This window comes from Megascapheus bottae, chromosome 27 (assembly GCF_031878675.1).
Source record: "Megascapheus bottae isolate mThoBot1 chromosome 27, mThoBot2.hap1, whole genome shotgun sequence".
NCBI classification, from domain to species: Eukaryota; Metazoa; Chordata; class Mammalia; order Rodentia; family Geomyidae; genus Megascapheus; species Megascapheus bottae.
The window spans coordinates 12462274-12474968 of NC_143535.1; positions in this window are offsets into that span (position 1 = coordinate 12462274).

Here is a 12695-nt window from a genome sequence, read left to right on the forward strand (position 1 = left end):
GTCCTAACATACACAAACACATAATTTTTATTCAATTCTGTAATAAAAAGTGAATATATGTATATGCATTACACAGTAGAGTCCAGCAGATAAATTAAGAGATTAGTGTTTTGTATCATAAAGGCTAGCAGAAATCAAAGTCTGGTCAAACTCTTATTGATCTACCAAAATTTGTATCAAAAACTGTGCATGGCTCAGAGTGTGGCTTAGTGGTAGAGTGCTTGCCTAGCATGCACGAAGCTCTGGGTTTGATTCCTTGGTACCACATACACAGAAAAAGCTGGAAGTGGTGCTAGGGCTCAAGCGGTAGAGCTGTAGCCTTGAGAAAGCTCAAGGACAGTGCCCACATCCTGAGCTCAAGACCCAAGACTGACAAAACAAAACAATCAGAAACCTATGTATGACAGAATACAGGTATATTTCCCTTATTAATTTTTAATACTTGAAGTCAATATTCTTAATATTCAAAATATAACTTAAACATTTCATCTCATACATTCTTATCTACTGTTACATAGGCAATCATTATCGACTTGTAAGAAGTTTTACATATTTCAGATCCAGGGTCATTGTCTAATAATATTTTGCATTTTTCTTTTGCCAGTGCTAGAGACTGAATTCAGGGCCTGAGCACTGTCCTTGGACTTTCTCAAGGCTAGAGCTCTACCACTTGAGCCACAGCACCACTTCCGGCTTTCTGATAATATTTTGTAGGGATCACTTAAAAAAAATCTTTTTCTTAAGGCCAAAATAATTCTGGCAAGGTTTTGGAGTGAAATCATTAATGAGATTTCTCTTCTTATGTATTTCTAGAATCTATCTGTGCATCTTTGTGCTTTCCTTTTATTCTGTGTGTGTGTGTGTGTGTGTGTGTGTGTGCGTGTGTGTGTGTGTGTGTGTGTGTGCGTGTGTGTGTGTGTGTGTGTGTGTGTGTGTAGTGCTTTGGTTCAAACTCAGCTTCTCCTGCTTGCCTAAGTGCTAGAGTGCTCTCTACCACTTAAGCCACAGCCCTCGCTCTGGTTTGTTTGCTGTTATTGTCAAAGTGATGTGCAGAGGCTTAGTTACACATTTCTTTCGGGGCAGTGTCACTTCTCCCTTGGTTTTCTCCAGTTTCTCTCTCCCAGCCTTCCTCCCATCCAACTCACTGCAGAGTTCACTGTCAACAGTGTTTATGGAGTCTTTGTTCCTCCTTTGTCCTGCCATTTTTCTGCTCCCTCTTACCGTGTCTAAAACCAATAAACTTACATACACAAAGCACAAAAACCCGAAACAGTAACAAAGGAGAAAACAAATAAACAAAACCCAGAAAACAAAATAACAAAGAAACCTTGCTTCCATTTCATGGAGTTCACCCAATGCCTATGGTTTTATGTGAACATACGCACAGAGCTATGGAGCCCTTGCAATCCTGTCCTGAGAATATCCTCTCTTGGTCTCTGTGTGAATGTGTAATTTATCATGTTCAAGGAAACATTTTTTAAATGTCCAGTGTGTTTGCTTGTAGATTTATAGGCACGTTGTAGTTACAACAAATGAGGAAAATTGCGTATGCTGTGTTTCTTTAGGTCTTAGCCCTGTGTTGTTGCTCATTAGTTTTAAAAGATCGAGTCTGGCTTCCTGTGTGCATGAATGGTGCCCTACCTATATGCAGCTTCCTATCACTGCAGGACACACAGTCAGCTTCTCAATACCCAGTAGGCTACTAGGTAACTGCACTGGCTGCTTCATCTCATCTGTGTTTTTTCTCAGTAATTTCTGTTCTGAAACTGACATACAAACTACCTGGTGAGTGTCACTCCATCTGATATGCTTAGCAGGCTCGCAGACACATAAATTTATTCTTATTCTGTTTCATTGCTGAATCCAATTCTAGTAATACAGTAAACGAAGAGATGTTATCAACACCTGTAACCCTTGTCTAATTGCATTGCAAAACTCAACATGGCATGTCTTTTCCAATGCTTGTTTCTTCTGATGCATTTACTAATGTTTTATGTGAAATACCTGACATTATTGGCTGAGAAAGAAAGATATTATGTATGCTGCTTTATCATGATCAATTTGTTTTTAGAGTCATTTTTATTGTAACCAAAAAACTGCATTTCTTTAATAGCATTTGGCTTTTCTTTTCATTATGTAAGTAATAGGCCTTAGAAGAGGTTCCCGATACTAGATTTTAAGAATACTGTAAATTTATACTGGACTGAGTTAAACATGGAAAATTTAAAACAAGGTTTGTATCATTCTGGGTTTTATTTAATTGGTGATGATCCTAAATAAAAAGTGGATCCTCTAAACACACTGCATGTTAATAAAAGACTTAGTCTTTATTGCATAAAGATATGGTAAAGATTTTCACATATATAGATATATCTGTATCTATCTACCTCTCTCCATTTATTTATGGATGGACAGATTTATAGATAATATAGATAAATAGGCAGACAGATAGATAGACAGATAGATATAGATACTATCCCTCCCTTTTTAAAAATTGCATTTTACTGTTGGGGTGATATATAGAAGGGCTACAGTTATATCAGTCAGGTAGTGGGTGCATTACTTCTTGAACATTGTTACTCCCTCCACCCCCTCCTAATCATCTTGCTTATCCCCTTCCTTTCCCTATTTCAAATAAACAAATAAATGTACATACAATATACCAAAGTCATATATGGTAACAATGTGAGATAAGGATAAAGAAGAGAAAAATAACTTACTATCATCAATGAATCCTGAAGAAACTTAATACCTTCTATGGAAAATGCCATTTATGAATTCTTTGCCAAATTTTTACAAAAGCAAAGATGAATTCCCTCAAGTTAAGGAAGCTTGCTTCTAACAGTAAGGAAATAGGACCAAGTACTGGTGGTTCATGTCTATAATCCTAGTTACTCAGGAGGGTGAGATATGAGGATCATGGTTCAAAGCCAGCCCAGGCACTAGAAGTCCATGAAACTCTTTCTTTACTAAGCTACCAAAAAGCCAGAAGTAGAACTGTAGCTCAAATAGCAGAATGCTAGCCTTGAATAAAAAGGACTTAGGGACAATGCCCAGGCCTTTAGTTCAAGCCTCAGAACCTGAATGCATATGCAGGTACACACACACACACACACACACACACACACACACACACACACACACACACACACACACCAAACACAACACAGTAAATTCAAGGATGTGCACAGTGCCTTCCATGAAGTAGAGAGGCTCCACTCAACTCCAGCTACTGCTCTTAACTCAGTGACAGCTGTCTTGTGTGCTACCCACACAATTTATAATCAGTTTTACTCACTCTTCAATTCTGTCCATTGAAACTGGTGAGCGCCACAGAAATTCTCTAGAAACTCTGCATGGACAAAGAATTTCTTCCCCCAACTTGAGTGATATTTGACTCAATAGCACTGTTATTACCCCAAAATATGCTTAACTGTGATTCTTTACATTTTATGGAGGGCGCTGGGATTTGCACAGTATTTTTGTTAGTTTAGATACAAGTATAAAAGTGTCACCATTAACTTTTTGATATTTAGAAACATGTAGGATGTCACCTGGTCATCATATTTGCTGCATGTGGAACACAGTTCACATAGATGGGAAGGGAATTTGACTCGGGGAAGTTACAATCGCATGCAAGATCTCAGAGCTCAAAGGCAGATATCTCAACCCAAGTCCACCTTCCTTTGCTTTCTCATAGCTGTGTAATTGTTTTTAAACTAAAAGTTCAATGGATGACTCGCCGTGTACAACATAGATTTATGTGAGTCCACTGCTTCGGCAGTGATGGCGAGTATTCCAAATAAACAGCTACAGAGAAATAAGTATGCATTCTTTCCAACGTGTATGTGATTGACATAGAAATTATGCACTTTGTCCCTGTAGCGTTAAGGACAGTGTTGTGGCACCAAACGCATTACGCAACTCATCAGTGACTCAGCTTTTCCCCGAGTTATACACTTTTTAGGTCAAGCACTTTTAGTAGATGCATATGAATTTTTATAGATCTAGTTTGCTTTTTGTCTTAAATAGCATTCCACTCTGTAAGCAGAGCCCTCCCAAACTGAGATACCAAAGGACTGTAAAATAATCACTATTTGTTTCTACATATTTATTGCTTAAATGACTATATTAAACTTACTTTATTAAAAACCTATTATTATTGATAAATGTGATATTTTATATCGGCTAACAAAGGACTAAACAAAACCTTCATTTTTCACTTTTATTTCTTAAACTTTCCCAAAGATATTGTTTTTAAATTCAGAGAAAGCCTTTAGGTGCAGCATTAGTCATATTTAAGTATGATAATTAGCTTACTTAGTTTGTTGGCAGATTTGCCTCTTAGGAAATCATTTATTTATTTGGCTAGTAGTTTTGTAAATACCACTTAAAAGTAAACAACATTCTGAAAGATTAATACATAATTTCAGAAGCACACGTAGGTATCTCTGAAATCTAATTTTAGAAAAGTTCTGCTAGAATACAAACTAGGTAAGTTTATTAATTATTTTTCCTTTCTGCATGCATTCCTCCTCATAAATTCTCCTCTATGTTCAAGGAGTTGATGCTATTCAGAGAGCAGTGAGGAGTAGAAAGATATAAAAATAATCTCCAGAAATTGCAAAGAAGATTTTAGGAAACCTTTTTTTGCTTATCATTTTAGTTTTCATTTGAGTTTTAGGGACCTCAAAGTTACAAAGAATCAAAGATAACAATTTGATTTGCTTCTAGCTATTCTCCAGAAATCCTTTGTGGGTATCTAAAGATTCCTAAATCAACTGGAAACACAATAAAATCAACTTCCTTACCTGATTTAAGTAAAATTTGTGAGATTGACTCTGCATTTATCTAAAGAAAAGGAAGTTTCTTGCTACCAAGAAAAGTAAATGGTTTGTCTGTAATTCCAAGACAGACTAGGGAGGTGGGAGAAGAGAGAGAGAGAGAAAGGAAAGGAAGCAGGAAAAGAGAGACAGATTACATATCTAAAAGGAGAGAGAGAGAGAGAGAGAGAGAGAGAGAGAGAGAGAGAGAGAGAGAGAGAGAGAGAGAGAGAGAGAGAGAGAGAGAGAGGCACACAGAGGCAACAGCTAACTCCCTAAACATATCAGGTTAAGTGGTATGTGAATGAAGTCTTTCCTGATTTCACTTTGGTATGACCTTACTTTTCTGTCTCCTTTACCCTTTCTGCTCTACTGCTGAGTTCATTGGAAAATTTGTTTTCTGTCATGGACTGAAATGTTGCCCAATTCTAATATTACAAATAAAAGTGAACTAAGATCTTTAAACAAAATCTGTCTTAACATTGTCTTTTGACATCTGGATGTTTTAAATCTGCCCATTAAACCCTTTTATTCAAGATGAACTGCTTCTTTGTGAAATGGATTAATGCCATGCTATTTTGTTAGGGCTGATCTTGAACTTAACCTTTTTTTATGGGATCCTTCATTTATTTCTTTACTATACTATCAATGATTTTCAAATACTATAATTTGTGGCATTCTAGGAAAATAAATGTTACATCTTATCTCTCCTCACTCCCCCACACATTTGTCAAATTTTTACCAAAATATTTGAGGTCACTCTGTCATTCTTGAGTTCTTAATTCCACTTTCACAAGTTAGAAACGGAAACCCAGCTCCCTTCTTCACACAGCACTAGTTTCTATTCATGTCCTAATTATTCATTTAGAATAAAACTGGGCATAGTTTAATTAAGGACCCTTAAATTAGATAGTGTTTAACACAAATTAATTACCTCAACTCTGGGGATTAAGATCATAGCGAGAATTCAGAAACTGATTTTTGTCTAAGCACTGATTTTCATTTAGGGTCCACAAGTTAATACAGGTAGGATTAAGCCTGGCTTTCCCGACTTCATTTTGCATCTGTCTCCTTTGCCTTAAAATTTCAGATTCCCGCTTACCTCTGAATGTGGATGTGTTAGTAATTCAAGGAGTGAGTCTTAAAGCCAGTGATGTCCAACCAATCGCCATCTTCAACTTGAGAACAAACATTGACTGTCTACAATGTCCTGTTCCCGACCTCCATACACCATCAAGAAAACATCTAATGTCTACCTAAAAATTCCAAAGGGCCAGGTGGGGAGTTTGGCCTAGTGGCAGAGTACTTGCCTAGCATGCACAAAGACCCAGGTTTGATTCCGTACATAGAAAAAAAAACCCAGAAATGGTGCTGATGCTTAAATGGTAGCCTTCTAACCTTGAGAAAGTCCAAGGACAGTCATCAGGCCCTGAGCTCAAGCCCCAGAACTGGCCAAAGAAAAAAAAATTAAAAAAATAAATAAAAATTCCAAAGAGGTCCTTTGAGATTCTTTCTTGACACTCCAAAATGTTTCCTGAGAAATTCAACCCTTTTCTTTGTTTCTGTTCCTCTGGAATCTTCCTCATCTATCTGTATTCCTCAGAACTAGGTAGATTTTGATATTCAATCCTACTCTCTGAAAGTCTTTCACTCTTCTTAGGTATAGTCATGCTTCTGGTTAAACTCTGTGGGAACGTTTCATTTCTCTTAGCTCATTCACCAAGCTACCAGAAATTCAAATGAGTGCTACCTAGTGTAGGAAAATCAGGCCAGTCAGACTACAATAGTTTTGTGTAGCTGATATTTTCTTATCATCATCCATGAGAAACACCAGTTTTCTTTGTATGAGAAAACAGTATGGACATTCTTGTTTCTAAAAGCCTGACCGTCAACAAGGATCGTTACCATACCCATCACTAAGGCCTGAACTAAAATCAGTATGGAAGAAAAAACTCCAAGTTACCTGTAAAAGGAATAAGGACAAATCTGAATTCAGGAATAGAATGCATGTACACATAAGTTTATTCTAAACCAGCATCCGAGTCTCTCAAAATACATTTGAACAGAGAATTAACTGAGTGTTGGCTCTAAAATCTATGCTATTTAATTATGAAATCTGGCACACAGCCAGGCACAATGGCTCATCCCTGTAATCCCAGCTACTTGCGAGGCAAGATTTCACTTTCAGGTCACACCAGAGAAAATATTAGTGAGACTTCCATCTCATCCAATAAATCTGGCCATGGTGGCATGGGCTACATAGAATGCCTAAACAGGAGAGATGTCCTGCTCAGAAAGATCAGGGGGAAAATGAAATGGATAACTCCATTAAACAAATAGCTAAATCATAAAGGGATGGGGTCATGGCTTAAGTGTTAGAATTCCTGCCTAGTAAGAGAAAGGCCCTGTTTTCACTTTCTAATATAGTCCCCCTCCTCCACTGCTAAAAGAAAAAAAAAGGAAAAACATCTAGCCTACCTTTTTCAAATAATGTCCTTGGATGGATCACGGAATAGCTATAATTCATTGAGAAAAACTGCCAGTCACTATGCTGTGATTAAGTACAATTTATGTAAGCTTTTAAACAACCCAAGTCCAGAGCTCACACATTTAACTAGCTTCCTATGCTGCTCAAGTAGTTGAAGGAAATAATAATGGTAACATTTAAATGTGTTTCCTCAAACACATGAGCTATTTTCTCATTCGACTTCCATGCAAATTCTCTAATTAGCTCCTAACTATCCCACATTGACCTGAAATTCAGATTCCCATGTCACGAGGTGCTCACGCTACTTGATGGAAATCTTGACTATGAAGCAGCAGCCCTAATTGGGAGGGAGGGTGGTGCCCTGTGCACACACATTTGCTGTGTTCTCTTGCACTTGCAGCTGCTGTCCTAGACATCATTAGAAGCTGGGAAAACAACCATTTCCCACGGAACATCAACCTAATGCAAAATGTGATATGCCAAGAAGTACATAAACCTGAATGAAAGCTAGGGAATGAGAAGGAAGACTGGAGCAAACTGATGTGGAAACCTACCTGAGGTTTGATATCAGATGTGGTCATGAAAAGGCATTTTGAATCTCTAACAGAGATAGATTATCTGAATTTTTTATTTGCATTTTATAGGAAGGAAGCTATAAATATGATGGCAATTATAATGCTTTAGTTTTAGATGTCTTTATATACATATACATAGATGTACAACACATACATGTATACTAATATAGAGAGTTCTACTTAGGTGGTGAAACTATTTCTTATGTTTTATGGATCTGATGAGTCTTGGACAATATCTCACTTGATGGGCAATGTAACAAATTTTTATTTTTCTCTAAACAAGATTATCATTATTATTCTCTAGATGACTAAGCTGCTGAGTCTTGTAACCTAAGCTGAGTAAACAATTATATTTAGCTGAGTAAACTATTATATTTAGTTTCCTTTTAAAACTTAAGTATTTTTTCTCTATGGAAACCATGCAGGCTCTTACTAATAATTAGTAGATTTTATATTTACAATTAATCTAAATATATTTTGGCTGATACAAACTACATCCTCTCTTCTTCCCCTTCCTTTTATCTAAATCGTTCTCCCGTGATTGATTAATGGAAGAACAGGCTGTCATGTTTCCTATGATGGAGAACCAGAATCTTATGCACTTTCTTCCACTTCACTTATTGAAGGGTATAAATATCTCCATTCATATTTTATTTTATTCTCTGTAAACATTCCCAGCTAAGTCCTTGGAGACTGTGTGTGTGTGTGTGTCTGTGTGTTGTGTGTGTGTGTGTATGTGTGTGTGTGTGTGTGTGTGTGTGTGTTCATGGGCTTTTTTGCCTGTGCTCTACCACTTAAGTCACAGCTTCACTTTCAATTTTTTGGTAGTTTAAAAGAGTCTCATGCATTTTCCTGCCCAGGCTGGTATTGAACTGTGATCCGGAGATCTCAGCCTGTTGATTAGCTAGGGTTGCGGATGTGAGCTACTAGTGCCCAGCCATGCAGACTGCTTTGGATTCATAACCAGTGTCCTCTTGGCTCTCTTCCAACTGTGACACATCGTTCAATTACCTGCCGTTTCCCTCCTATTGTCAGGTGGGAATATAAGAGCAGTGTGAATTCACTGCCTCTTTTGACTTGTCTTCCATTCATTCTTCAGCCTCCTGCAGTCTGTTCTATCCCCAGCCTTGCTGGTTCTTGTAAAGCTTGACAATGGCCTTCATCCAAGGAATTTTTTTCCTAATAGTTATAGTTGTAGCCTTGCCTGCCATGTTAGATTCTAAGGAACAATCCTTATTTGTAGACATTTTCCACTCACTTTCCATCAATATTTCTATGTCCTACTGTTTGTTCTTCTTCACCTCTGACCTTTTATTCTGTCTTTTTACTGGGATTCTTTGCTTCTTCCCATTTGGTATTTATATATGTTCCTGCATATCTATTCTCAATCCACTTTTCTCTCCACCATTTCTTTGGTTCTCTGTTTTATTTGCCTTTTATTCTTGGATATATACATATCTCACTCTATGCAGTATGATCATCCCACTAGTTATCTCACACATATCAAACCCATAATGTGTAACAAGTGTATCTGGCATCAAGAGAGTTCATATTTTTCACAATTATTCATTGGACAAAACATTAATGTCATTAAATCTTTACAGCCCTCCTACAAAAGGCTCATGATTGACCTTTTAAAAACAAAGAAATCAAAACTCATGAAATGTAGGTAGAATGTCTACTTTATTCTACTGATTATTAAAAGATAAAAAATGGGAGTTTCAGGGTTCCAAAATCAATCACCTTTCCTTTATACAGTTCTATCTTTCTGGTCTTTAGGCTTGCATTCTGACTAAACAGTGAGAACATGTAAAAACCTAGTAATTTTGGCTCTTACCTCTAATCACAGCTACCCTAGAAATGGAAACTAGGAGTCACATTTTAAGACCAGCCTGGGCAAGAAGTTTGCAAGACCTTAACTTAATCCATAAAAAGCTGGGCCCCATGACATATGCTAGTCCTTCTGGCTTCATAGGAAAGATCCACAGGCTGCGCTTGGGCCAGGCCATTCTCAGAAAAAAGCTAGGCTCTCTGAAAAATAAATAAAAAAGCAAAGATGGGCTGAGGTCATGGCTCGAACTGCAGAAGGTCTGCCAAGTAAGCGCAAGGTGTTAATTCCAACTGCAGTACAAGCAAAAACAAATAAATAAACAAAAAATAAACCCACTGGCATTCATGGCTTTTCTCTAAGATATAAACTACCCAGCCAAGGCATTCTGCACAATCACGTTCTTTCAAAGCTGCAAACACTTCTTTGTCAAAGAAATGATGAAGAATTATTCAGTGACTTCCACATCTTAGTACATGTCTCCATCCTTGTCATGACGCTTTAGCTGCAACTGCTAATTGTGACTGACTATTCACTCCCATCCTATTCTGAATTATTGCAATCACTTCCTTTTAGACTAATTCTAGAACATCTATTTTGGTGATCTAATATTTTGGGGAAAATGAGTTAAGGAATGAGGGAGGTATGCTGCTTAAAATGATGTAAATTTATAGTTTGCGGTATTGTTATAGATTACAGATACGAACTAACAGATAAATATTACTCAATGAATATACTGTTAATTTTGTGCATTTTAAAATTGAGCTAACTTGTTTTGTGACCTCCTTTAATGTGGCCAAGTAGGGAAAAGCTGTGTAATGTAAAACTAATGCTGATGCACAGAGGGAAGAAACAAATGATTGATTATACAACACTGAAAGAGGAAGTGTTTGGGAGCTATTTCTAGCTCAGCAAATCAAAAATAGCTTGCCAGATGTGACTGCTAGTTTTCTATAAAATTTATCATTTTCTATATGTATTTAAGCAAAAGAGAAAGAATTATATAGTGATATTCGAAGAAAATGAGGGTAGCCATTTCGCTAGCCAACCTCCTTCCCTCCCACCGTTCCTTCCATCTTTTTATCTAGATAATAGACATCTGAGTATGGATATTTAAATTGAGAGGAAATTTTTAGTTGCTGAATAAAGACTGGGCAATTCTGACTCAATGACAATTAAAGGATAAATGGTGAATCTTAATCATTCACTTTTCAGCTATGGTCATGACCAGTCATGCAGCCACTAGTTTAATCCTTAGTGGACAGAAATGGCTTTTAGAACTGCCCTCCTCATATTTAACCCTAACCGATTGTTTCACAATTTGAACTGATTATGTTTTTGCCGAATGTTTCATTACTGGGTGTTTGAAAGGCATTGGGACATTTTCTGTTTATTTTATTCTAATGTGGAAAATATTCCCTCCCCTAAAACTCTTATTTTACACATACAGAGGCTAAAGACTTGGGCTCATTTAGAAACTTGGTTGTCCACACTCTGAGCTTGTAAGGATGGAGGGTAAAGTACAGCCCAGTCAGTCTCATCCAGTCTTTCCATACTGTTAGTTCTGACATCTCAGTCAAGCTTTAGTTTTTGCATTCTGCACTTTCAAAATAGGTGAGGGCTGGACCAAAGATATCAGCTGCTATGGTTTGATTGCCTCCACCAAAGCTTATTCTCTGTTATAGAGAATTAAGATAGGGGGGAAAGTGGTGCCTTTGAGAGGTGATTGGATTCTGAGGGCTCTGCCCCCAGGAATGCATCCAAGAAGCAGTGGATTAGAAGATGAGTGGGTGATGAAGAGAGTGATGTGATGTAAGACATTGCGGCTGTACACGTGACGTCCTGTTCTGTTTCAGGCCTCAGCACATCTCTGCCGGCATGAGACTCCTCACCAAATGCGGGCCCTCGACTTCAAATTCTCAGCCTCCAAAGCCAAAAGTTGAAAATAAAACTTTATAATCTTCCTAATCTTGGATATTTTGTGGTGAGAACACAAAGCAGAGGAAGAGATACTCGGTGATGATAGGAGCATGCTGGAACATGGGAGATGGATATAAAGAATTTGTCTAATGCTATCATTTACAGAAAACTTGTGTAAATGGGAATCTCAGTAAATTCAGGTGTAGAGAAGCCATGTGAAGATCAAGCGGGGATTGTGAGAGACTGAAAGGTTTTGTGGGTTTGGTTTTGATGTGAATTTTTATGGGTTTTGTTTTATTTTTTTATTTGAAGTGAAGGTTCAGGCTCACTCAGCTTTCTTGCTCAGCTGGTACTCCATCACTTGAGCCATCTCTCCATCCTAGTTTTTGCTGATTAACTTGAGATGGAATCTTTTCTTTCTGGGTTGGCCTGGAACTGCAGTCCTCTGGATTTTAGCCTCCTGGGCAGCTAGGATTACAGGTATGAACCCCTGATACTTGACAGGAATAGACTGACATAGAAATTATTTCTTCACCTATGGGGACCTACTTCATTTTCAGAGTTGATGCAAATGTAAGGTGAAGAAGCCTGGGAATGCGGACACGTTCTTTTTACCCATATTTAAACATATTTAAACATAATCAGCCTGAGGGAATAAAGTGCACCTCACAGGGTGGTGATAGTTCAGAACTAAGGCTTCCTCACTGAGCACTGGGATTCAGTTTCTTTGAAGGGGATAGAATGATTCTGGTATACACAATTTGGTATCTAGCAAACTAAATTCCCTCCCCCTGCCAGTATATCCATGCATTCTCAGTCTTGCCTTAATGAACTGCTACTCATCCAACAGCTCTGGTTTCTTAGCCATCCTTTTACTCAACAACTGGCTTTTAAAGTTCAATAATTCTCATTTTCACAGCATGTGTCAGAGAAACAAAGCATTCACACTGCATCTTGTGTACAATCTCAAGCCAGCCAACAACCCAATCAGCACATATGTTACATACTCGTTTGGCAGCAGGGTACAGCATTGTCAAGCACTAAGCCGTCACTTGATTTGT